The sequence below is a fragment of the Lissotriton helveticus genome, chromosome 1_1, assembly GCF_964261635.1.
Source record: "Lissotriton helveticus chromosome 1_1, aLisHel1.1, whole genome shotgun sequence".
Taxonomy (NCBI): domain Eukaryota; kingdom Metazoa; phylum Chordata; class Amphibia; order Caudata; family Salamandridae; genus Lissotriton; species Lissotriton helveticus.
In genome coordinates this window covers 1,653,437,661-1,653,464,849 of record NC_136057.1, presented here as the reverse complement: position 1 = coordinate 1,653,464,849, position 27,189 = coordinate 1,653,437,661, and the positions used below count along the sequence as shown (strand labels likewise).

The 27,189-nt window shown below is 42.6% G+C and overlaps 1 protein-coding gene across 1 annotated transcript in view; it reads left to right on the top strand.

The window, feature by feature from the left end:
- Positions 1-27,189, top strand: part of POU6F1 (POU class 6 homeobox 1) — a 211,186-nt gene that overhangs the window by 18,775 nt on the left and 165,222 nt on the right. Inside the window, exon 2 of the mRNA XM_078688854.1 lies at positions 2,284-2,381. The gene's annotated coding sequence lies outside the window, so the exon portion shown is untranslated. The remainder of the gene's footprint in view (positions 1-2,283; positions 2,382-27,189) is intronic.

The window sequence follows — 27,189 nt, the reverse complement described above, 5'->3', positions numbered from 1 at the left end:
GTGTCTGGCGATGAATTAAAGAGCCCTGAGAGGTAGAATTAAGACTAGGAAGACTTGCTCTTTAGCACATCGACATACAATAGCACTGGCCATGGGCTTCTCAGCACAATTTTGGGCCCACCGCTTATTCTTTTACAAACTAAGCACTGGTATCTGGACTTTTCTATTTCCATTTCAAGCACTGCCAATGACACACTGGCTATGCTACTAATTGATTGTGTGCCTGTGAATAGGATTTGAAGCTTTTCTGTTTATAGGGTACTTCTTTTGTATCTGTAGAGGTTTTCCAGCTTTGGTGTGTAATGTAAGCAGTGCTTTAAATGGCTCGGTACTGTCCGGTATGGAGTACTGGCACTTTTTTATTTTGAGCGGGAGACTACCAGCACGTCTCAGAAACAAGCAGGTACTCTGGTACAGAGTACCTGCACTTCTATTTTTCCATTTCAAGCACTAGATGTAAGTAACCAAAAGTTAGATGCAACTGCAGTTGTGTGTAGCAAGAACACAAGATAACTCACAGAAGATCCTTTCCTTGTGCCACAGTAATCTGCAGCTGAGCGGGCCTGAACTGAATCCAAGAGGGTTGACATAAACATTAATGACTATGTTTGTTGAAGGGCTAGCACTTGCCGCTCGACCTGCACCTCTGTGCATCAGCTGTACAAGCCTGTTGTGAGCACCTGGGTTTGTGACATAGAGGTAGACAAAAAGAGTGACCAATAGAAAGTCACTGGAGTCATCCAGGACTCTATGGAAGCTCATATCCCCCTTTCCTTAGCCAGAGAGAGACATGAGAGTTTGCCTCGTTCCTTCTGGTTGTTTTGTGGTTGGGAAGTTTGACTCCATCTGCCTATGAAAAAGATTCTCTAGTTATTTCTGTTATTTCTGTTTGAATGGTCTGCCAGATCTGTCCTTCATCCAGGAGGTCTCTTGGGGGTAACCTTCAGTCCTATTGATGCTCCTGCTGCTAAAAAGTGCCAGCAAAATGACCTTTAGTACTTACAGCCCCCCGAAGTTGTATAGCCTTAATTTAGTGCCAAAGGCAATGCTCACCCATTTCCTGGGACCTCTTGGCACCCACTACTTTGACTTGACCAGCTTTTTCCAAAAAGTAATTAATAAACTGTGTAAAGCCCAGCCTTAATTCTTTCAAATCTTTTAGTACGTAAGCCCACAGCTGGGCTTCCAAGAAGACTGAACACCATCCAAGAGTACTGATGGCGGTTGTATTCAGTCTTCTGATGACCATATCATTTTTGACCGTCTACAGCTCTATATCACACGAACCATTAGAATTTGTAGTGTTAAATTTCCTATGATAGGTATGGGCCTACAGTTCCCATCACCCCATCACTGGCTGAAAACCAGGGCCATTGAAAGTCACTTTCGTGACTCGCGGCTCAATGGCACCTATTTCACAACTTTTTTGGGAAGTGGTGTTCAGAAGGAACAGGAAAGAATTGATGCTACGTTGTATTTCTCTGTGAATGCTCCTCTTCTAAGGACTCTTTGGCATTGTCTAGACAGAGTAGCATAAACCTTCTCACAGTCTAGTATTTTTCCAGAAAGGCCAAGAGGACAAAATCTCTTTTCACAGCTTCAGGAAAATAGGAAAACGCCTTTTTAATTGTGATGGTTTCGTGGCTCACTGATGGAACTAAGTTTACAAAAAAGAAAGCAATGGCAATCTACATTTCCTGAAGAAATGTACAAGTGAAAGGTAATTATTAGTTCCTGGGGCACAATTTTAGACTGTCAGATTAAAGACCACTGCGAGTTCAAGAGTTGCATTTGTTCCAAGTCTGATTGGGTCCGCCTAGTTTTCAGCATCTATTTTCTTGGCTTCTACCATGCTTTAGAAGTCTATCGACTCAACTCAGTAAGTCTTTGTTCTTGGGCATGAACAGTCATATCTAAAACATTCTTTCCTTTTGGGTATTTATCTAGACTAGAGTAACCCACCAGGTTTGGTGTCTACATTCTCCCTTAATCTGTATTTCTCTTGCAGTGATATGCCCGAATAAACCCCAAAAATACATAAACTATACATTTACCCACACATGAAAATGGTAGTGCTTGCAACGTATTGCAGGATACAGCTGTTTCCGCGCTTCCTTTCTGACTTTGTTGAAGAGGTGGTGTATGTGCTGTTTTTGACCTTTAGGTACTAGGAACTAATCCCTACTGTAATGGGCACTTATGGGCATCCAAACACATATGAAACTTTGTGTTCTGAGCTACACAACAAGTACTGTATTATAAATAATCTTATTTTACTCTTAGGTGGAGTGGACCAACCTACGCATGGAGCCTGAACAAGATCCGAAAGAGGGGCCCCAAAACGTATTGGTGTGCGCACAGCGAATAGAGGAAAACAGAAGGTGCCTTACTACATATTTTATTATGTTATTGTAATTCTACAGGACTAAAGCCTCCCTGTCTTCATGACCTGCTGCCTCTGCATGCATGTACCCACATCAGCATTGGATTCTTTCCTTTCTTCATATTCAACAATAGTAGGGTTGCCTAAGACTTCCTTGGGGGCCCTATTGTAAATGGGATATAGAGGAAAAGGTGAGGTGAGGTTACAATAACTAGGTTTCCAATCAAATGCCACCTGTTTATAAAGACCACAAATGGCAGTAGTTCCTTTGTGAATGATGTTTCTCGTTATACTATTTCAAATCTTTTAGCTGGCAAGAGATCAGTCCCATCTGTAAAACTTTGAGAAGGACCTTGATGTTGACAAACGTTTAAACGATGGCATGAGTTAGGTGGACCACTATGGATTTGCAAATGTTTTGGACATGCCTTCCCTTTAAGTCAACACAAGTATAATAGGCATATATAAAGATGTTGATTGAAAAATTTCAGGAGAAAGCTTATTATCATGGAGCTTTACAGCTTTCCTATGCTCTCATGCAGACTATTGGAAAACATTGTCGCTCTCGGCAGTGGGCCAAATTCCTCTCCTGAAGGTGGTGGCCCTGCCTAATCTCCTCTATTTCTTCAGAACACTCCCGGTCTGGGTCCCACGAGCAATGTTTCGAGACCTGAATTCCTTAATTACTGCCTTCATATGGGGAGCTGGCCGTAGGCGAGTGGCATTGTCTACGATGCAGCGCTCAACGGCGACAGGAGGATTGACAGTCCCTGTCTTGGAGACATATTGTAAATGGTTGTATGTCATTACAACGCATTCCGTTGCAAGGCATGCCTTTACCACAAATGTGTTACAACGGAATGCTTTTTCCACACATAACCTTTACCACGAATATTCCGTTACCACGCATAGATTTAAAACGATTTCCGTTGTAAATTTATGCATGGTAAGGGCATACTCTTGGTAAAGGTTATACCCGTCCCCTGTATCCTTACATGACCCCCCAGCCCCCACTCCTTACCCTGCCCTTAACCCTTAATCTTTTTTTTGTTTAAACTAAAATTCCCCTTACCTTTTCACTTTGTCTCCTATCCATCTTCCTTGGTGACGTCGTAAAGAGGAAGCAGAAGTTTCTTTCCGTTTCCTCTCAAACGACGCTGATTGCCTCCGCTTCATCACATCAGGTGTGTTTTTTTTGGGGGGAAAGACTCCCCCCCACCCCCCATCGCCTTTTTTATACCCACACTTTTTTTGGGGGGTGTAGAACCCCCAAGCCCCCCCCTTTTTTTTTAGCCTTTACCACACATGCCTTTACTACATATCTCGTAGTAAAGGTATGCGTGGTAAAGGCTGCCGTGGTAACCACGCACGTGTTGTAATGCGTGCGTGGTAATGGTCTGCGTGGAAACGGCCGCGTTGTAGTGGCCGATTCCCATTATAAAGCAGCCAAACTTATGGATGGGGAGCGGAAGAGATCCGGACAGGACCCCAAACCCATTTGCACTGACACTTTCCGACCTCACTGAGATGTTGCAAAGAGTGAGACAGTCCACTGCCAGAGATACCCAGGAGTTCCAGGTGAGTATCAGGTGTTGGAGCAGATGCTTGCAAAAAACACGTAGCAAAATACCATACTCTCCTGACTTACGTCTCTCCATGCTAAAAGAGCTTCCCCATGACAGATTTCAGAGGGAACCCTACACTTGGAATGTGGTAGGGACAAAAAAGCTGGTGGACCTATTTAGAGACTCTGAGATGCTGCCATTTGAAGAGCTTTGTGCAGAATTCAATCTACTGCAGGACCATTTTCTTCTGCACAGAGCCCTCACAGTGGCGCTGAGAAAACATTTGGGCACTGACTCCTCTGAGCCACAAATGCTGAGGAGTTGTCAATATGTGGCCCACTCTGCGGGTACCATTTAGACGGTTTCCTGTCTATATAAAGCAGTACAAACAGCTGGAACACATGCGATCGCTGTGGGAGGAGGATCTTGGAATCCCTATCACTGCTTGGAAATAGGGCATTATCCTAGAAAGAACACTGAAAATATCCAGGAATGCACACTTTAAAATGTTTCATTATTATGTGCTCCATAGATTGTATCTTTCTTCAGAGAGGATTGGTAGTTATTTTCACCTGGCTCATGCCGCCTGCCCTAGATGAGCTCATATCCTGCACATGTTCTGGACATGCCCCTCGCTGCACATTTTTTGGGCAGGAGGTTATAACTAAGGCTGTCATTAACCCCTTGCGTGCTGATGATGGCCCCGTCTGTCATGCATCACAGTGCTCGTATGCTGATGACGGCTGGGGGCCGTCATGAACCTGCACACTCTTCGAAACGGCCGCACAGGTGCAGAATCGCGGCCGCGCCCAAGGGGTTAAGAGGGAAGTACCTTGCTCCCTGCGCCACTGTCTCCTGGGGTGGTTTCCATACACATATAAAGCTAAAATCAAAAGTCAGTTTCAAAACTTGCCGTACATGCTGGCCAACTGTGAAATTACGAGGAACTGAAACCTGCCGGGAGGACCCTGAGTAACTGCCTGGAGAAGGGAAATGGGCAAGTTGTGAGGGTAGATTGCTCCTGAGGGAAGCCAGACATGGAATGGGCACGTTAGAGGCAGCCCAGGCTTGGGAAAACATTAGTAGACCGTTTTAACACCCCAAAGTCTGACACCCTCATAGCCTTACCTGCGGGATCACCGCATCTAGCGCCACATTAAAGCTTGCTGGGACCTTAATAATGCTCCAGCGGCCCCCAGCTATTTGCAAAGGCTTCCCCACAATGTTTAGTGCTGATCACCCTCTATCTGGTTTTCTTCCTCAGTGCACTCAGACACAACAATCTTTGCTGACAAATGTATGACTATGTACTGACTTACGGGGGTGGGGGGTAGTTGTCTGTTGTCATATGGCACCAGATAGGAAAATGCATCAATGTTCTATTGAAGACATCCTACTATGTGCAATATAATACTGCAAATGCGGTGTATGCTCTGAAAACCCCAAATACAATTTTAAAAAGCTACATTTAAATAAAACATTATGGCCCGCGGTCGGAGGCTTTCCGAGCCTCACTGCAGTTCCAGTTTTGACCACCCCATTATGATGCAAGCGGTCAATACTGAAACCGGCTGGTCATTCCTGAATGTCCAACTATGAAAAATCCCAAAATACAAAATCTTCTTTTTTGCAGTATACCAGTGTAAACTATGATAATTATGTTCACTACACCTAGGATTTTTTCCAAATAGAACTTTGGTCATGATTGACAAAGCCATTTTGCCATCACAAACCTTGCAATTCACATCGTGATAGGGATTTTGACCACAAAACGGTCTTTTGCTGTCTACTAAACCTATCACAACGTTATGTATCACTGACCTGGAGTTACGTGTTAAAACGATTGAAAAGTTACTGACTCCTCAAAGCAGACGGTATCCCCTTTGCAAAGCGGAAGCGGTCATGTTTGGATATCTTCCTCTTTGGGAATTGTAACAGGTGACCTCAGGGGGAGAAGGCGGTGGTCCCAGGGACTGCTGTCAGGTCTCTCCAATGTGTTCTTAATAGGAAAACATGTTTTTTAAAGGCAGCACCGGTTCCTTTAAGAACATGGCTTTACCTCTTGGGGATTCAAACGTGGGGATGGTGGTCTTCTGTTGATTGAGAGCCACTATACTTGTGTTTTTATCCCATTACAGCTGGTCGCAAATAGCACCCTTCCTATTTAATATTCATTTGGCAGGTCATTCTGAAACCAACTCTGACTGGTGATTGTGGGAAGAAACCTATTAGTACATATGTTAAATCTCAAAATAAGACACAGGTTGCAAACGGTAAACAGCGTTTACAACGCAACTTTTACCACGCACTACCTTTACCACGCAACTTTTACAACGCAAGTCGTTACAACGACTTGCGCTGTAGGATAGGGAATAGTTTAATTTACTATCCAAAACCTCCCCTACTATCCACGGGGACTGGAGTTGGAATAGTAAATTAAACTATTCACTATCTAGCGCCCCCCAACGCAAGTCGTTGTAACGATTTGCGTTGTAAAGTTGCGTGGTAAAGGCATGCGTTGTAAAAGCATGCGTAGTAACGACATACATCTGTTGCAAACAGTCTGTACATTGTTTGTGATGACTAATTGCTCTCTGCTTCTTTATACAACGTGCCCCTGATTCTCACCTCCGTGTTTGGGGTAACATGGATGATTTCATGATATTTATTTTTTGACAATTTGCATGCCTTTTGCCCTGAAATAGTCTTATTCTGATATTGCAAGGTAAGTATAACTTAACAAACATAATTTCAATCATCATTGCCCTGGTATGCACTTGTACTTGTTTTTCTTTTAAAATGCATTTCTACAGCCACTTAATATGTGCCTTTTCACATTCCTTTTCATAGTAATTTGCTGTACTCTGGCCTTCTCAGCTTTCATAAACTATTTTCTGAATCTACTTCCTTCCAAGAACTCTAGTCTCTTTTTATCTCAGCTGAGTTAGTCAAAAACTGCCTTTCGTCATGCTTTCAGACTTTTCTCCAAGCTGCTCTAAAGCACAGGGGCGAGAATTACTTTTTTCCGTGACTGCAGATGAAGTATTGAGCCCTGGCACCTGCTTGTTTATACATGCAAAATGTTGTTGCTAGAAGTATTTTAACTCAGCATATGTTTTGCCTTGTCATGCCCATAAAGCCAGAATCTATGTTTGCTAACATTTAGATTTAAAGAAACAGAAAGAAGATTAAAATCTAGATGAGCCAGTCAGTCATGTCCCGAGTGTAGAGCATTTTTCTCCCAGAACCCCAGGAGCCTCTTTCCAGCCCCAGTCAAAAAGTTGCCAAAATAACTCTTTCCTCCTATTTCTATCTATAACAAGTAGACAGATGGATATTCTACAGTGCCTGGACCATAACGCATACAACGAACACTGCAAATGGTAGTTTAAGGCGCGTGTCCGCTACACGTTTGGCCTGGCTGGTGTCTTATATTGTTACATTGCTGGAGCAGTGCTATTTCACCACCATAGTGGTAAATGATTTCTTGTCACAGGAACTTTAAAGACATTCGCTGCTTTGGCTGAAAATGTAGCAGCATTTGTTGACAGTTCTAAAGCATAAAACAGAATACAAAACAATAGTAAACACCAAGCAACACAACAGAGTACATATAAGAGGGGAACACAAATCAAAACAGTCAAATAGAACGCAACACAACCACAGTACAATGGAACAACATCGCACTGCGATAATGCAGCAGAAAAAAAAAGCAACAGAACACAGTACATAGACAACAAAATGCTGTCCAACAAATATGGGCAACATTCTTTCAGTGGACAAAAGTTGTTTGCGACAAGCACTGCATTATCTTTCCACCAGTGGAAAATGTTTTATGATCCAGTCCTCTATGGCTGAATTACTCCATCTTCCATTAGGCTGAATCTGCTCAGTGTGGTGCATGGTGGGTGTGCACTTGGATGTCTAATTAACCCCCGCACTGTGCCCACTCCAGAATAGCAGGCAATCTTCTTACCTATGTACATCTAGTAAAACAGCCAACACGTGTTGTCGTTTTTGTAGTCGATGTTGGCCGCAGTTTTATTACCATTATATGACCTATCATCCTTTTCCTAATTACCCTAGTCATAATTTTATGACCGTGGCCATAAATCACCATTGTGAACTGTCGTACATTGCTGTCATACATCATTTGCTCTGCTTGTCATAACTCATTGCTTATCATAAATCATTTGCACATCATGGATTCGTAAATCACCCTTTTGCAGGCATATCAAATTTCTTGCCACTTTTGGGGTCATCAAATTGTTCTGTTGGTGTCCACGCGCCTTGCGTGTGGAGGGTAGCCCCCCCCCCCAAACCAGCCTACTGATCAGCTCTGACCATATGATGGAAGTGCTACCGAAGCACAGCATCGCCTCTGTTAAGTCCGTTTGGATGGCCTGGAGGAGGTCTTTCTTCCCCAGCTGGGCCAGGTCATTCGCCCCAGGTGTATTATCAAGGTGTCTGGATGCCATGCTGTATCCGCCTGTAATTCCTTGAGTGCCGCTGGCAGCTGGTTCCATCTCATCCCGGGTGGCCGAGTAATCAGACGCATGTGTTGACCGGCTTGCCCTCCTGCTTATGGCCTCCCCACTGCCATCATGAGTGTATCCGAGATACAAATGAGTGACCCACCACCCATACCAGTCGTGGGTGCCTTCCTTCTGAGGCAATAATCACAATGTCATGCGACAGAGCACTCCTGAGGCTGTGCCCCCACATGCCCCCCCCCCCGGTCCTAATGCTGCTAAGTTTGTCTACAACAGCTGGGGTTTGACATAAGTCCTGTATGCTTTGGACCACCACCTGCCGATAGCCTTGATCCCTGCCTCAGTCATCCCATGCTGGACTGCAGAAGGGTGCAAGACGAAGACCGCAGGTGAGCCGCGCAGTGGAGCAAGTGGGGACACAACAACAGTCACTTGCTGTGCAAAGCTCACCCCCACACATTTGGAACGGTCAGCAACACACCTGGCTACTCTATGTCATCGAGACGCAGCTCGCAACTTTGCCACCCAGCCGTTGACTGCTCCTCCACTCAGCAGCACTCCAGTCAGGTCCTTGTGGAGGTTGGAGCGAGCTCCCTATGTTGGCACAGGCGATGCCTCGTTGCCCCGTTGACCGGACCTGCGGAGACTCTTCGGCACGACTGTTACCACCAACTCGATGGTTACTAGAACAACAACACATGCTGCCATGGAGGGCCTACTGACCCCTCCCGTCTGCGCTCACTCCCCCCCATCATCCTTCCCTACTGATCCCGCATTAATACCCCAGTTTAGCACCCAGATGTTTAGTTCTGGATACAACTCTGGTACCTAACCACCACCAGAGAGGGACTGAGAACATGGCCACACACTAGCACAGTAAGTTCATAATACTCATGGTGACAGAGAATTGACTAAGCTCCATCACTTCGTCGCAGCAGGCTAGGAAAACCCAGCACACCCCATCACCCATGCACTATGTAGAAACTACATTGACTCGTTAACACAACTGCGAGAGACTGCATTGGACTAGCCTATAATACCTTTGTATGCCTAAATATGTATCTCAAGATTACAGCCATTGCCGATGTTTAACTGTATCGAACATGTTTAAAAATCAATAAAAAAATGTAAACAAAAAAATAAAAGAATAATTGATTACTGATGCCAATACTCAGCCATGTATAACTTACTTATCCATAATGTGTACATTGCCGCAAAAAATTCTTAGGCTTGAGCTTAAGGTTTATCATCAGCCCAGAAATGACAATTTTCTGCAGCACATTTCTGTAGTCTGAATGTGCAACACCACCCCTCTTTCAAGTAGATATAGATCCCTTAACCTTTTCCAGAATATTTCTTGTCATTGTTTAATTTGAGCAATATTTTGCACGAGCATTCAGCAAGGTATATGAAGCAGTTGTGTGGGGGATGCCAACTCTTTTTCATTTGTAGTTTTTCACTCCTGGTCTTTTTATTAAGATTTTAAAGAATAACTGTTACAAAAAGCAAAAATCTAATTATAAATGAAGAAAAATGCAATTTTCTTTCCCACCCCGCTGCCCGATTCCCTGTCAATAACCCTACATTCTAGTGGCATGTTTGTCCATAAAGGATCATTAAACGGTGGCAGTTTTCTGAGCTTTCTTCTATGACCGTCCTCTAGGCTGACCACTGTGGTACCCCAAGTGTTTGTGCAACTATGGAATTTGAAGTTTCAGCCTGGGCCTTTGTTTCTCTTTCGTTAATTTGCACTTTTTTCAACATGTTTTTATTGAACATTTTTATATAGTGGATACAGTCAACACGCCTGTTGGGGGCAGCACCCGAATCTGGCCCTGGGGGTTATTACAATGCTATGGTGGTGCTTACTCCTGAATTGGTATGGTTTGAAAGAAGAAGGTAGATCAGGGACCATCTGAATTTATCCGATAGAGATAGATACGGTCAGACTGGGGAGTGCACCGAGCCCTTTGGTCTTCAAGTACAGTAGTGGTGCATTATAGCAACCATACTATTAATTCTTTTCATTAACAGCTTGAACGACAACATGCTAGACAGTGGGCAGCATGTACCACTGATCAGCAAGCAGCAGGTGCCTGCATCACTTTATGCTGACGACCCCGTTTTGCTAGCTAGAAGCTTATTACCCCCTAAGATCATCTTTTTCTAATGTTGTATTTGGACTTGAGTATTAACTATTCAAAGTACCATGTTATGACGTGTGGTGCAAAGGGTGGCAACTTGAGACCCATCCATGGTAACTCTAATATGTTGTCAGCTGTTTCTAGCTTTCCATATTTAGGGGTTTCTATGACAGTAAGGGCTTTGTATCTACCAATACAACAACAAGACTCCTTAAGCTTACACAGTCTGTGGGTGCTCTTTTTAACTGAATGCCTAAGTAAGGCGTAAACTGATAGCACAATTTCTTGAAATCTACAGCATGCAATGCATTCCCACTGCAATTTATGGTGTAGGCATATGTGGATGGGCACCCGCACCCAGCCTGCAAATTGAAGAGAATCACGTTTGCATCAGATTGGTGTTGCAGCCTGCTGGCTGCCCACACTTAGCGTACCACGCGGAACAGGGCCTCTCATACATTGAGGATTATATCAAACGTGTTCCCTGCAACTATCGTATGGAAAAACCACAATGCGTTGTTCAATCAGCAGGTAATAATGGACTGCCTTGAATGTGACCAGGGAATACATATTCCATGGCTGTCATACATTAAATCATGCTTCACGTCATTGGGTAGGCCTAACCTTATCAGCACGAACAAGCCCATCAAGATCTGGATGAATCATGGTTTTCTTGAGGCTAGGCGATCAAAGAGGGATGCAGCTGAACTTGGGAAGCCCACTAACAGACAGTTTATTATGTTATAAACTAGACCTGATACTGAGCCCTTCCTACAACTTACAACCAACCATTGGGAAAGGACTCTGTTGTTAATATTCAGACTAGGTACTATTAGTAGTTTGCTCTGCTTTCCCATGGGGCAGTATAGGGGGGAACTGTTTCCCTGTATGTCCACGTGATGATGCCGCCCCAATCATTACTACATTTTAATCTTTTTGTAAATACTGTGTAAGCAAGACATTTTTTTTATTATCTATATTGAAATCCCACAATTTTATACTGTGTAGACCAGCTGTCATGTTCCTCCAGACACTGCAAGGATCATCTATATGTGCTGCTGTGGGCTTCTTTTAAAAATGGGTTGTTCAATGCCGAAATAGCATGCTTTTTTGAGGGCATTTTCTAAATGTATTTTATTGTATTCCTTGTTGTTATCATGCTTTCTTATGCACTTTTATGATCAATAATTATTTTAATTGAATTAAGTACTATTTGATTTGATACCGTCTCAGCCATTAGTATTTTAATATTTGCAGACCTGTTACACTAGTGTGTACATTTCATGTTTTGGTGCCTTTAAATATTCAAGATGGGCTCCACTTCTCCCAAGAGTGTTTTTATCTGAGTTTAAAGCGTTTGTTGATTTTACCCAGCTTGAAGTGGCCGCAGTTTATGGAACCAGTGAGTAAGACTTTGGGCCTCTGTCCCTTTTCACTCAAGAGCTAATGTTGCCTTGGCTCTCCCCATTAGTTGTCCAAGGAGAACCCTATGGATGAAATGTATTTGCTCTGAGCTTTTATCAAAAGACCTAAGAAAATCAGTCCTGGTTCTTCCAGCACTTGGTATACAAACATATCTCATTAATGCGACTGACTCCACCAGCTATGTAATTGTGCCTCTTTGTATCCCACATCTCCAGCAGCTAAGGGCTGTTTATGGGTATGCGTAGAGTTCTCCTTCTGGGTCATCTGCCTTAGGAAAAGTACTTCATAGACTATTTCTCTGGAGGTAATGTCTCTGAAATTTTGAGCATATGTTTTCCGTCCCTTTCTCTCGGTTTGTCAGAGGTTTCTCTATTGAAAGTATCTCTCCTGATATAACCACCTTGGCCTAGCCTGTTCTTCCCCAAGAATTATATACAGACATCTAATCATGCTCCTAATCCAAAATGTATCCAATCGGTTTTTATAGTCTGGTCACCTCTCGTGTCATCATTGTTGTTGGTGGGGGGGGGGGTGTTAGTCAGGATGCCTTAAGCTGTAAGTATTACTTACAACCCAGCCACGTCCTTGAGGCTGAAGACTATTTTACATTGCTCTAATGATTTAACTCGCCCCTGACGAAATAGGTCAGAGAAGAATCTACATTCACCAACTCGGTATCTCTCATAAAATTCTCTCCATGGAAACCTGGTTGAATTTCTGAGTTGTAATGTACTGGGGTGTTCAGGTAAGGGAAAGATGGGATTATCCTTTTGTTGTGACCAACCCACACATCAAGTACTGTCTTGACTGGAAAAGCCAGGTAAATGTGTTGTGGTCCTTGATGTGTTTTTTTTTTTTAAACTTGGCAGATCCAATAGGGATCTACCTGCTATTCCCTATTCATGTGTATCCGTTTCTTTTTCCATTCTCTCACCATCCACTGCAATATGAAATGCAGGTGCGCTGCATCATATTATAGGATGATATCCAGGCAAGCTAACTCCCATTTCTGTTTTGCAGCCACCGATATGTGCTTACTGTGTCTGGTTCTTCAACCCCCCAGCCAAATTCTAGCAACTTTCTTTGCTGGGTTTTTACTCTTTTAGCAGGATTGGGACGGGTAACACCTGAAAAAGGTACAAAAGTCTAGGTGAGACTCTCATTTTCAGAATGTTGATCCTACCATTCCATCTGATGTATAGGGGCCTCGGTCTCCTAGGGCCATCCAAGATATTACTTTCTAAAGTATGGCTGTTTCCTGTGTTTCATTCTTAAAGTATATAACTAAATATCTTATTTTACCAGAGGACCCTCAGAAGGGGCAACTTATGTATATCTGCTGTTTTATGTCCTCTGGGACTGCTGTCCCTCTTATTTTTGGCTGTTAATTTTGTAGTCGGACACTGTCTTCAATTCATTCCAGTTCCAATTGAGACAGGACTTTGTTTTATGATGACAGGAAAACATCTGTTCTTCTTATAATAATTTTTACTGTGACAACATATGTATTAGTACAATGTTATTTTATCAATTTGGATCAATGTATTGATTTTTACTATATGTCCCCATCATATTAAAAATGTATTTTTTCATATTGAATTAGTTGTATGTTTGCCTTAATCTAGTGTGCCAATTCCTTATATTGTATGCCTGGGATTGTTATCTCACATATATCTGCTGTTTTATGTCCTCTGGGACTGCTGTCCCTCTTATTTTTGGCTGTTAATTTTGTAGTCGGACACTGTCTTCAATTCATTCCAGTTCCAATTGAGACAGGACTTTGTTTTATGATGTCATGGGAAGAATGAATGCTATTGTGACATTGTCCAGGTACAGATTTGTTTTGTGTTCAACACTTCCAAAATGTAATCCTTTTATTTCTTTTCTCCTTCTAATTTGATCAGTAAATGAGTCTACAACCAGCGTGAAGGGAGTGAGTGACAGGAGCCTCTCTTGCCTTGTGTCTCTCTTTCAGTAGACTTGTTCGCACCTTCTACCCTTGCCTCTAATTCTTGTTAGGAGTGCCTGTTAGCTCGAGTATATCAATGATCATATTGTGGCCCAGGCCTGTACATTTTGTAAATTGTCTCCAAGTAATCCCCACTAACCTGACTGAATGCTTTTTCTTCATCCAGACTCACTAATGTTAGTGGTATCTTTTTCTTTGAGGCCTATTTAGCTTGGTGAGTGATTCATTGAATATTGTCTGAGCTTGCCTTCCTTGGACAAATCCTACTTGGTATGCTCCTACTAGATATGTCAATCCCATATTCAATCTATTTGTTATTACTTTGGTGTAAATTATGGCATGTGTATTTAGGTTCACTTTTAGGCTCAGCTGGGGATTTCCCAGGCGTGGCAATAAGCGTCATGCTTTCTGATTGATGGAGTCACACTGTCTGTTTTTGGTAATGATTAAATAGATGTGTTTTGTAAAAGTATACGCAGATACTCTGAAGCCTGGGTTTTTATTTAGCTGCATGTCTTTGATGCGACATAGAACTTCGTAGATTTCTATTGAGATTTCCAATTCCTCTGCTTTATTTTGGAGAATGTGTGGTAAGGGATACACCTGAAGGTATTTATTTATGTCTACTTTATTTTCATTTCCCGGCTACGGAAGTGTTGATATTATTCTCTTAGGCCGCTTCCCAGCTTTGGTGGTCACCCAAGTACGTTCTTGAGCCTTAACATTACCAACACGGGTCTTGACTTTCTGCAGTTGTAATCTTTTAGCTAGAACAGCACCCACTTTTTTTCCCCTTTTGTAGAAGCTTCTTTTAATGAAATGCGTGTTTTCAGTGTGCAGAGTCCTTTGTAGCTCTTTTGTTAGAGACATGAAGCCTCTTCTACAGTAGTATGCTTGCAGAGAGACCTTGAACTAATAGTACTTTACTTTCCCTAAGCAGAAATGTATTTTGGATTTCATGGCCCTTGCTATAGTTTTATCCTTTTGTGTGTAGCTCTCCAGCTTTGCTACAATGTCTTGTGGGCTGGCACCAGGTTTTTTCGATCACCTCTCCACTCTGTGCGCTCTTACACTGCCTACATGAGGTTCGTAAACAGTTCTGAGAGGCAGGTTTATATGTCATCCTCTGCATCTTCGCTAAGGTTTGAATGCACATATTACCCTCTTGGGATCTGTTTTTTTGTAAATATTTCTACTGTGGAGGTATTGTGAAGCTTAGTTTGCGCTAGTGATTGCTGGTGGGGCCCACCGACTCTCAATTTTTAAGGCCGGTGGGGTTCAGAGGCACTTGTTTTCCCCATCCAATTTTTTCCGTGAGCAAGAGGGTGAAAACGCACTATTGAGAAAGAATGAGAAAGAGAAAGACGGAAAAACCATCATAAAGGTAGTAAGCAGGAACCTGCAAGAGAAAGCGATATAGGGGCAGGAATGTGTCTAGAAGTCGGTAGAGTGGCATTAGGTTGATGCCAGACTATGCAGCCTTCGTACTTTGTGCGCCGGTGCTGCTAACGGGCTTATGAGCAAAGCTTTGGACACCAGCACTTATTTTTAAGAAACTTAAGCACCGGGGAATTGTCCTGAAGCTTCCATGGAGCCAAGATGATTCTTTAGGGTTTCCATCATTTTATTCCATGAGAATATGTCAATTTTTCGTTCTGCTTTGTCGTGTTTGATTTTGCTTTTTAGGGTGGATAGGCCATCCCTAAGCTTTCTCTCAGAGCTATCAAGCAGTTATTTAAGTCGTCCTTCATGGCTGAGGCATCCAAGTCTGCTGAGGTTTTAGTCCCTGTATGGTTTTCTGAGACTGAGCTGAAGAATTGTTCTCTGGTCCCGGTCATTCTCTTTTTAGCAGATTTCGGCTTTTAGAATTTGCTGTTGACAGTATCTAGTCACAATATTTCTTGCCGAGTCCCCAGCTCCTTTGTCAGAAGTGGCCCTGGTGAATGTTTATGTATCAGTCAAAAATATATTCTTGACTTTGTACTATATGGGGGTCTTTGGTCTACATTTGTCAACTCATCTTTTACACCCCTCTACTTATTATCTGGTGGCTTTGAAATTATTTGCTTTCTGTCACTATGTATCTGGTCATATTCATATAATAATTTTGTCCCACCATCAATCTAATACAGGTATTTTCTTTGGGATTTTTTCCATCATCTTTAATTATTCTACAGATCTCATATTGCTGTCATGTGACTATATTTAACTGCTTACATGTATGTATCGATTTTGGCATCTATGTATGGCAGTATACCTTGATTGTATATCTTTTTCTCTAAATACAATAAAATACTTGAACACCCAAAAAATGTATTCCTGACTTAAGGGCTTTGTTCTTGTGACTTTTCTTGAATGTGTTCTGGTACACTGTTAGTGTTAGCACGGTTCGGGTACTTTGATTAAGAGGACAGTGTGTGTGTATTTTTCCCTTCTTTGCTTAATGAGAGGGGACTCACCCACAATAGGTATTAAACAGTCAGGCTAGTAATAATTGCAGACTTGAATCATCGCGGTTCAGCAAATTGGTGTATGTTCTTTAATAACTCAGGGTGGCAAATTATTTGTGCTGAGACAGCATTAAAAAAAAATATTACTGTAGGTAACAAGTTGATAGATGGTACCAGCTGCCGGTACAAGTATGTGTGTTAGTGCCTCCCAGTAAGGTAACTGGTTGGTAACTCATGCTACAGGGATGCACCGCAGCTTGTCCTTTGGGAAATTATTAATCCTGAAATGCTGGCTGCAGGGTCCAAATGTCTGTACATTATTTTGAAAGGGGTCCCCAGCACTGAGAGTCAGCATGGTTGTCTCACCAAGATCAACTACCACCTTTGATCTTCTCTGCATAGTTGTGGCGGGTCGTTTAATCCCAGGTCGCCACCCCAAGACCACGTCTCCATCCCCCCACTGTCTGTCAGTCTCTACAGGGTGCCGCTGATGTCCGCTCATGGCAATCCTCAGAACAAAAGGTGCATGACAGTCGCTGGATGAATGCAGAATCCAAGTTCGTTGTATCCTGAGCAATAAAAGTTCCAATGTATTCAGTAAAAGTCCAAACAAAAGGGTTATGTCCACACGTGTACTTTTTCTTCTTCTTTTATTTTTTCAAAGCAGCATTCATATGGATCCTAGCCAACACGTGTTTTATTGCTCGGGATACAACAAACTTAGTTTATTGGTGTGGATTCTTTCTGCATTACTGGTGATGGTTGTATGAACATCACTCCTATCCCTATGAGCATCTTGATACTGTTGGAATTACAACTTACAACTGAGCGTAAATTAATACCCAATCATCTGTTTCTTGCTTTGGAATGCAGATTCCATTTGGTGGGCATCTGGGGAGAGGAGTAGTATGTTTAGACTAAGACGCCTCCATCTTGGCCAGAAGTCCATTAGTAGTTTCAAAGGTTTCTTGTAGATCATTTGCCAAGGCTCTACCGATGTGCCCCTAAGGCAATCATCAGACTGAAAAGTACATGGGAGTCGCGGGATGGATGCAGATTCTATTCTTATAAGTCTTTAACCAAGTTCTCTTACCAAAAAGGTAATTACATTTTTAGTTCCCGGCTTGCCTAGTTTGTTGTCCAAAATATGTTGCTTTGTGTTCAAATATTTATCCATGTCTTGCAGGTACCTTTTGTGTGATTGTTATAAACACTCCAGACCTAATTACTATTCGTAAATCTAAAGAGCTTTCCACACAGGTAAAATCACACCTGGTCCTGGGACCGTGCATGTAAATCTCTATGTGAAATTAATTTAATGCAAATGAAGATTTACATTGTGTAGATGGAGTGCATTTCCCTATCCCCTTAACGAAGGGGTGGAGACACCTACAACTCAACACCCAGCCAGTTACTAATACTAACTATACAGGAGTATTTTAGGACTATATCACCCTAATTTAGTTCTGCATAGCGTAGCTTGAGAGCCACACTTTATAGAACTATGAATTAAAAAAGGTAGGGAAAAATGCATTACCTGAAGAAAGTAATATACACCTTATAATCATCACAATTGCAAGCCCATGAATATAGCCCATATCCTCGGATCTGCCCTCTTCCTCTTGTGCTGCAGAACATTGTGGAGAAAGACATATTCTACATTGTATTATGTGCCATTGTATGTATGTACAAGTATGTGTTTCTACAGCACGCCATGTATTGTGAGGAGCCTTTAAGTTCAGAGACCCTTTTAGATGTGAGACAATACCATTTGACTGGGTTGGGTGTCTGCAACGTGTACCATTATTTGACAGTCTTTTTCTTCTATTTCTTTTGCAACTGACTTACTCTTTTGCAGTTGTGTTTTTGTCTTTGCATGTCCGTCCCTGTATTTCCCATTTTCGGCCCATACCCCTTTGCCACTCCTACGTTTACGCGTTGTATATTTCTTTGCACTCTCTGTGGCAAACTCTACATAACACAGGAGTACTGCTACACATACTCGCAATGCTCTTTTGACTTTCCTAGTCCATGTACCAGACTTGAACGTAATAGTTTTATCAGTTTTCTTTTTGTTTAAATTTTTTATTGGGATTTTGCATTTCATTACATCAATGAACATCATTTCATTATACAATACATTAACAGATATCTATAATCAGTCGAGAGGTCACTGTCGAAAACAGAATTCATCTCTTATTGCATATTCCGACATTTCAAACAAGGTACAGGTTCTAGGTGTTATCCCCGTGCCTAACTTCTGATTTTTATTAGTATATTTACTAGCCCTCCGCTCACTACATCATCTGTAGTTGACGATTACTTTGTGTTCCTTTCGTGTTCCGTTTTTGTGAATTCTCACATGGCGTTTGGTGAATGCGTTCCCATTTAAAGGCCATCGGTTTCGGAAGATAGTATTATCAGTTTTTATCATTTTTGTCACAGTATGGCTTGAAAATGCAGACGAGAGGCCACATGGATAAAGATGGACAAAGAGCATATTGTTTGTCATGGAATTAGAAGCCATATGCCCAGATTTCAAAGGGCCGCTGTTGATGAATAAGAAGCCGGCTATGCATTCCAAAATGTAATAGCAACCACAGTGGCAGTACTTGGAAGGACAGGCCAGACTTGTCAAATGTCTTATTATATAGGAAACCTCATTTGTGAACCTCCAGGATGTCAATGACTAAAACATTTATGTTATATGGGTAAAGGTAGCTGTTTTATAAGTCGCCCTGAAGAAAATGTTCATATTGACAATTATTTAGTAGTATTTCTTTAATTCTGTTTTATTAGGGATAAGTGGTGCGAGGGCGAGATCATTACCGTGTTGAACAGGCTACTTCAGTTTCAACTAAAATAGTCTCCTTTTGCTCTTGCTCCTTTCCCAGCATCACTCTAAGATAAAAATGTAGGCATTTCTCTGCTTTACCCTATGTGTCTTGAACAATGCAGTTCATCCTCCTGCCACCTCACTTAGGAAGTTGGAGGTGAGGAGAGAGATGAGGGAGAATAGGAGGAGTAAAAACATGATTCAATCAACTCCATTCAAAATATATAGGAAATTCCCTTGATGCTCTGCTAAGCAACCAGTGATGTGTTTGACAACTCAAGATAACCAACCATAGACTAATAATATTAAAATAGCAGTACAGGGCTCATTATAATCCCTCCATGGAATTCTTCGGTTGCCTTGGTGCACACAAATGGCTTCTCTAGAGTAAACACCTTCAGCGCTGCGCTGACAGGGGCTGAAGTTGGGATTACATATCCATCAATGTTTTCACACTTTTTTTGTTATAGGATTGCGTATTGAGGCTAACGTCATGAAGTAAAAGAACCCAGTTCCCACTCATAAGGGTCTCTTTGTGTACTGCGGTATCCCTTTTAAGTTGTCCTTTTCTCCTGTTCTGAGCACACAACAAAAACAAGCATTTGCAATGCAATAGATCTTGCATTTACGAGGGTTTGAGCTATTGGCATTGTAAATGACAATGCCTTTTATTTATGGGTTGTTTTTAAAACAGATAAATAAAAGGCATTGTCATTTACAATGTCAATAACCTAAACACTGCCATTGCATTCGGCGCCCATGCTATAACCTCTTGCATGCTCATGACGAGCTCAGCTCATCATGAGCTACAGTGCTCCTGTGCTCATGACGAGCTGAGCTCGTCATGGCCTTTAGAACGCTCGCACGCTGGGCTAATTCCCCTGCTGTGCGAACGTTCTAAAGAAACGTGTGCGGCCGTGACGAGCTCAGCTCGTCATGAGCACAGGAGCACTGTACTGCATGACGAGCTGAGCTCGTCATGAGCATGGGGGTGCTGTGCGCGCCCCGCCCCCCAGCACAGCAGGGAAATGTGCGCAGCAGGGAAGGGGTTAAAGCGTGAGGAGAGAGCACGTCCTGCCTGAAACAGCAGGAAGTACAAAGCTATTTGAGAAAATAGTGCTCAGAGGCTGTATTAATGCCTACCAAATAACAACACACGGAACAGGGTGTGCTGCCATGGGAGGTCACAAAATGAGACAAGGCGATACTAACGAGGAACTACTAAGCCTATTGACCAATGAACAGCCACAGTTTACAGTGGACAATGACACAAGCCAATCAAAAATATGAGGGGAGAATGGGCGGAGTCCGTACTTGAATATAGCATGCCTCGCCGAGCAGGCTCGACCTCAACAGCCTACAAAAGTGAGGACATCACCAATTTCACAGAGCGAGAAGAGCGAGTAAATTCTTAATGATGTATACACTTTGTCTCCCAGTAAGAAAACACCTCACTGGAGTTGTCATAGCACCACAAACACTTGTTGTTTATTGGTGCCCTCCATGTTTCCTAGTTGGCCGTTGAAGCTGCTCGGCAAAGGCTTTCAGAATCTTGTTGGTTCTGCTTTTTAACCCTACCTCGCACTTGTCCTAGTTTTTGACGTAATGAATGCCAGAAGAGACCCACTGTTTTTTGTGTGAGGGGCTTTGTAGGGTGCCCCTGTGAAAGGCACCTACATAAACCAACTGGACCTATTTTAACTATTTGTAAAATAAGGTCTTTTAATCGGATATGTTAATTTTATTCTATGTCGTATAAAATATATGTAAACAGAAATGTAGATTCACGAGTCCTGCGTTTCTGAACAAGAGCCGCCAGATCACATTAGTCTGAACAAACACTATTCACAAACCTTTGTCAACATTCTTTTTATGAAGGCAGTTTCGTCTTTTATTTGCCATAAAACATGCACTGTGTAAAAAGAGTGACATACCCATCACAGCCTGTAGCACACAAGCTAACAGTAGATTTCTCATTGCCAGTAGAAATACGTCCTGAAGAGGTGCAGTATGTTTACGCTGAGAGGTATGATAACTAACATATACTACTTTATGTGGCCATTTTAACCTCTAGAGGAAAAAGATGCCCTCTCCGCAGACAGCACTCCACAGAAACCAGGCCAACGTTTTCGGATTATTGTTAGGTAGAAAAACAACTCCTAGTTGGAAATACAAGTTGAAGCCTACCGCCTGTCAAATGTATATGCCTGGAAAATATAAACATTTTAGTTTTTCAACTCAAGACTTTTAACTTTCATAGGGAGTCTCAACCTTGAGTACATGTTACTTTTACATGAATTGGAAAGACTTGACGGGTTTGAGGGGTGGTCGATCTTTCAGAGGCAGTTTAAAAGGGAAAGATAGAAGGCCATCCCTAGGGGAGGGGAAGGTGGTAGATGGCTGTCCTATTGGAAACAATATATACTTAGGTTAGATAGATGATAGGTAGTTACAACAAAAGGGATCTGATGGTAGGGATAAAGAGAGGATTTCTGGCTGTAGGCTGTTTTTAGGGTCAAACTGAGAAGATGTCCAAGAAAACGGTCTAAACCACTCATCCTCTAACTGGGTGCACCGGATGGACACTGATGCAGAAGTGGTTCATTGAATGTGGTTGGCACAGGAAGCACAGAACGGACCTAGCTAGACAGCAATCTCCTTAGTTCAGAAGATGGGGAAAAAATGGAGAGAGGTAAAGGGATGAACGGTGGGCAGAGATTGGGTCTAGCTGTGGTGGCTTTTTGACTCAGTAGGGGGTAGAGAAATGAGAATGAAAAAGTAATGAGGCTGAAAAAGAAAAGAACAAAAGTATATGATAAGGAGACACAACGAGAGAAAGTAAGGAGGTGGGAAACGTGACAGAGCAAGTAAGAGGGAAAATGATGGCAAATGCAAAAAAATGAGAATTGAAGGTGTGCAGGGAGAGTGACAGGTGAGAAAGTGTCAGATGAAAGAAAACTGGAGCAAAAAGAGAAGGAACGTGGGCAGTGGACGGTGGAGGGATGAGGAAATGAAGAGCATGGAGGGAATGAAAAGGTGGGGTAAAAGGAGCAGAGTCAAAAGGAAGGTGGGGAAGGAGAGCAGTGGAGGAAAGGAAGCAGGATGGGGCAAGAAAAAGAGCAGAGTGATAGAGAGATAGAAGGAAAGTAGTAAGCAGACAGGGAGAGCGATTGAAGGAAAAGAGTGAAAAGGCTGAGATGGTGGACAGGGAGAGCAAGGAGGAAGGAACGGGTGTAGCAGGATTTGGACATGGCCCTTTCTGCAGGGTCATTCTCAAACTTTTTTCCTTCACACTCCTGTTTTCTGAAGCTGTTTTGTTGGCTCTTCTGACTCTGGGCACTTTAGCATTGCTAACCAGTGCTAAAGTGCTTTTGCTGTCTACTTTAAACATGGTGAAATTGGCTTACAGCCAATCGGCACATTTAATTTACTTATAAGAACTTATTAAAGTAGTACTACATGTACCCAGGACCTGTACATTTAATGCTACTAGTGGGCCTGCAGCACTGGTTGTATCACCCACTTAAGTAGCCTTTTAAACATGTCTCAGGCCTGCCATTTCATCCTCTGGGGGCAGTTTAAACTGCCATTTTGACCTGGCAAAACAAACCTTTTGAGGAACGTTTAGACCTTTCTTTTTAACATATATAAGTCACTTCTAGGATAGGCCATAAAGAACCCAGAGGACAGGGTGCAGTGTATTTAAAACGTTGGACATGCACTTTTAACTTTTACTTGTCGTGGTAGTGAAAGACTATTATCTTTTTTTCCCACTACTATAAGGCCTACCTCTCCCATAGGATAATATTGGGTTAGCTTATTACATTTAATAAGTTCTAACTTTCAATTGGGAGCAGGTAGGAATGTCGACTGACCTCTTGTTCTGAAGCCACAGGGTCACCACAAGCTTTGCAGTGTGATGCATCTCCCCACAAGGCCTACGGAACCACCGCTACATGACATATCCCCATTGCAGAGCCTCACATCGCAAGCGCCGCTAATCGGAACTGCCTCTGCACGACGCATATTTGTTGTCGGACTTCACATCGCAGCCGCCATCTGCAACTCTTCAGACCCACAGCTGCATAACGCATCATTGACGCAGAACCTCACAACGCTCTGCAACCAGGATTTAAAGTATTCTTATTCAGCAGACCAAAATTGGGTCTCTGTCTCTGGCCTGCGCTCCATCACAGTCGGCCTGAAGCTGTGACTTTGTCCTGGCTTCATGGACCTGCTGACAAAAGTTACATTGGGCACCCCTTCTGACACTTGCCATTCGAAAGTGCTAAAAGAAGTTTTCTCCCTGTTTCCCGACCCCACTCTATCCCTCCTCAATAATTCTCTGAGACAAGGTATGGTACCTAGCTCTTTTAAGTTGATAGCGGTCTTGCTATTTAAAAAGCCAATGATGATCCATATCTTCTGGAGAACTACTGCCCTATTTTTCTGCTTCCTTATTTAGCAAAATCTTTGGAAGCACATGTTGCTAGATGTTTATGCTCTTTCCTTGAGGAAACCCACTTTCTTGACCCCTCATTAAGCTGGCTTTCGGCTAGCCTTTTCCACCGAACCAGACATCCTCTTAGTCATGGATAATATGAGGAAAGAAGCTGATAGGGCACCACTCAGGCGCTGGTGCTCCTTTAATCTCTTTAACGAATTCAACATGGTCAATTATGAGCTTCTGGTGGATCTTGTTGGAGCCGCAGGTCTACTGGGCACGGCGCTTGATTGGATTGTTTCCTTTTAGAAGGACCGCTCTCAGTCAGTCCCCTTATCCCCTTTTGGGTCCTCCAAGGTCCAGCTTACCTGTGGCGTACCCCAAGGGTCCTCTTTGTCCCTCCACCTGTTTAATCTGTATATATGTCTCCTGGTGTACTTCGTGGAAAAAATAAAGGTGAGAATTTGCAACTATGCAACTGCTTTTTGCTATCGACAACTCACCAGAATCATCCAAAGTGACCTTCCAAAACATAATCCTATTAATCCGCGATTGGATGAATAGTAATCAACTCAAAGTAAACTCTTATAGAACGGAGATTGTCTTAACTAGCAGCACCCATGACCTGTGGAACTCCACATTCTGGCCAGCCACAATGGGTGACCCCCATCCCTCTAGCCTAAGAACTCAGTTAAGCGTGTTGGAGTTCTCACTGATAAAAACTTGTCTCTGAAGCCTCAGTAATTTTGTCTTGTTTTTAACAGCTTTGGAAAATTAGAAAAATTGGTAAATTTTGTACCCTTGAAGCTCTTATCCAGGTCATTGCATTAGCCATCTGGTGGATAGACTATGCACATTTGCTTTACCTAGGTTTCCCCAAAATCCTTAACCACAGATTACAACTGGCTCACAATCAGGCAGCCAGATGACTGACTGACTGACTGAATTATTTTTAGAGAGCTCTTATGCCGAGGCGTCTTGGCGCTGAAGATGAATCTACCTACAACCAAGGTAGTGCTACATCACCCCCCTGATGAGAAAACTACATTGGCTACCTATAAAACAGCGGACTGCTTTCAAAACTAGATGCATTTTTTGTTTGTTTTGTAAACATATTTTATTACACTTCATGGCACATAATGGGCCGAAGCCCGCTGTATACATAATAAAGACATATCTGATCGAATGTACCAATAAGTGCATACAACCATAAAGCCTGCAAAACCAGCAGGTATAACAACAGAAACATGTCACAGGCAATGTTCGCTCTAATTTTTTTTGTCTGTGTGCGGCAGTGCAAGATCTCTGTGCGAGTGCAGCCTGCGAGTATATACATCTGTGGCAATTACCACTCAAAACTTTTGGTTGCAAGCAATGAGATAGAGAACAAGTGCATTTCACTCATACAGCTCTAATTAACAGGGTCTTGTGACAGTTTTGCACTGTGGAGACAGATCATCATGACATTAATTGTTTATTCTAGTTGCACCTATACTTCAGGCTTAGAAAAGGACAAGACTCAGAAGGGAGCCCCATTATAAGATTTTACTGAATATTCTTGATTGGAGTACTGATCATTTCGTGGGGATTGCTGGAAGAGAATATATATTTAGCAAGTTGACAATTACATAACACAATTACATTTTGATGTACACCGTAATGATTAATTTCTTTGCTAAGAGGAAGTGTGTCAAATATGCCCATCTAGGCCAAACATAGACTGTGGGAAAGGGTGGCTCAGACAAGTCCAGTGCCATCATTAGATGTGTGACACATTTTCTTCTTTCGTTGGTCAATGCCATTCTTCCAGTTCTGATAAATTATATCAAGGTCAACCTTGCTATTTAGGAAATAGGCCTTTGTCATCATCAGCATAACCAAGTGATTCTCATCCAGTCTAGTTATTGATTTAGACTTGATAATGTTCAAGTGAGTGAATCCTGGTTCATAGTCTGCACTTGATGACTGAAATGTAGGAACATGGCTGACAAGCCACATAATGCAAAGCATGCTATTGGTTGGGCATTCAAGAACGGCAGGTGGTATAGGTCAATATCACTCAGCAAACCTGAGATACTCATTGAAAAATATTGAGCGTTATCTCACATCCATTTTGTTTTTATAGATCTACTCAGAGATGTTTTTAACCCATAGGCAAAGTGGGCTCTGTGCCAGGACCCCAGCTTATCAGGGGGCCCCCTGAGAGAGCCATCTTGGTTCTGCAGAGTTGTGCTCTAGTGACCCTGAATAATTCTTACACACATTGTAATGGATTCTCACACATCACCCATATTCAAAATAAATGAAAGGAAAACGGTATTTGAAACAGACATTTTGCAGAGAAATTATGAGTTTATGTTTCATTCTTTCAGCTCAAAGCAGAACCTGACATATTCATATGTTACAGGTATTATTTGCAGTGCTATTAGTGAACTATATTGAACAAAATTGAAAATGCACCTCACTATCCCTCAATATTAGATGTCAACACATTTAGAATGCCATGGATGGGGAATGGTTTAAATCTCTAGCAAAGCTCCCACCCAAAGTCAAAATGCTATATTTTTGCTCTATGACGAATATGAACACCCATCGTAGTGCTAAAACAATCTCAGGGCGCATTGCTGATATTGCACCAATATTGTATCTTCGATTCAACCCGAGATTAATGAATCAGGTTGTGCAATTTATGTTCTAAACTGAAACACAAACAGTATTAATAAACGTTAACAATTATTTGTCATATTTGTACATGTTATATGCTACGTAATTTACAAATACTTACTTACTATGGCTTGGCTCGGAGATTCATTTTCGCGCCTGTCTGTCTCAGCGCTTCTCTGGAACCGGCATGCTTACTTCTCATAGTCTGCCTCAGATCGGCCTGGTACATTTTCAATATTGACGTGGTTCTGCCCAAGCAGCTACGATCTGATTAAACCATGAGCATAAATGATGCTTAGCTGACAGAAGAAGTGTGCAAGAAGCATATAAAGCTGATATCAGTCGTAGAACTGAGCATCGGCTAAGGTGACCGAAAGAGGCTTCGACCACCATCTGTAACCTGACTGGAGAGAGGGACGGCAGCAAAGACTCTCTAAAGCATGGGTACTCACAAACTTTCTCTCGGGGGCCAAATTTACAGTGTGGTTTGTGGATGAGGGCCGCACTGGTGGTGGCGGGGTCAGTGGGGGAGGTGGCGGGGCTAGGGCAAAAAAAACCTGTGACCATGAGGTTGAACACAGGCACCTGCAGCGGACGCCTTCCTCCACTGAGCCACCAGACCTGGCATACACACATCTTTCTCTTTCTCTCTCTCCCTCCCTCCCTCTTTCTATCTCTGCCTCCCTCTCATTTTCCCCCTCCTTATCTCTCTATGTCACACTCCCTCTCTCTATCTGTCTCTCCCTCCCTCACCCTCTGTCTCCCTCCCTCTGTCTCCTCTCCCTCCCTCCCTCCCTCCCTCTTCCTCCCTCTCCC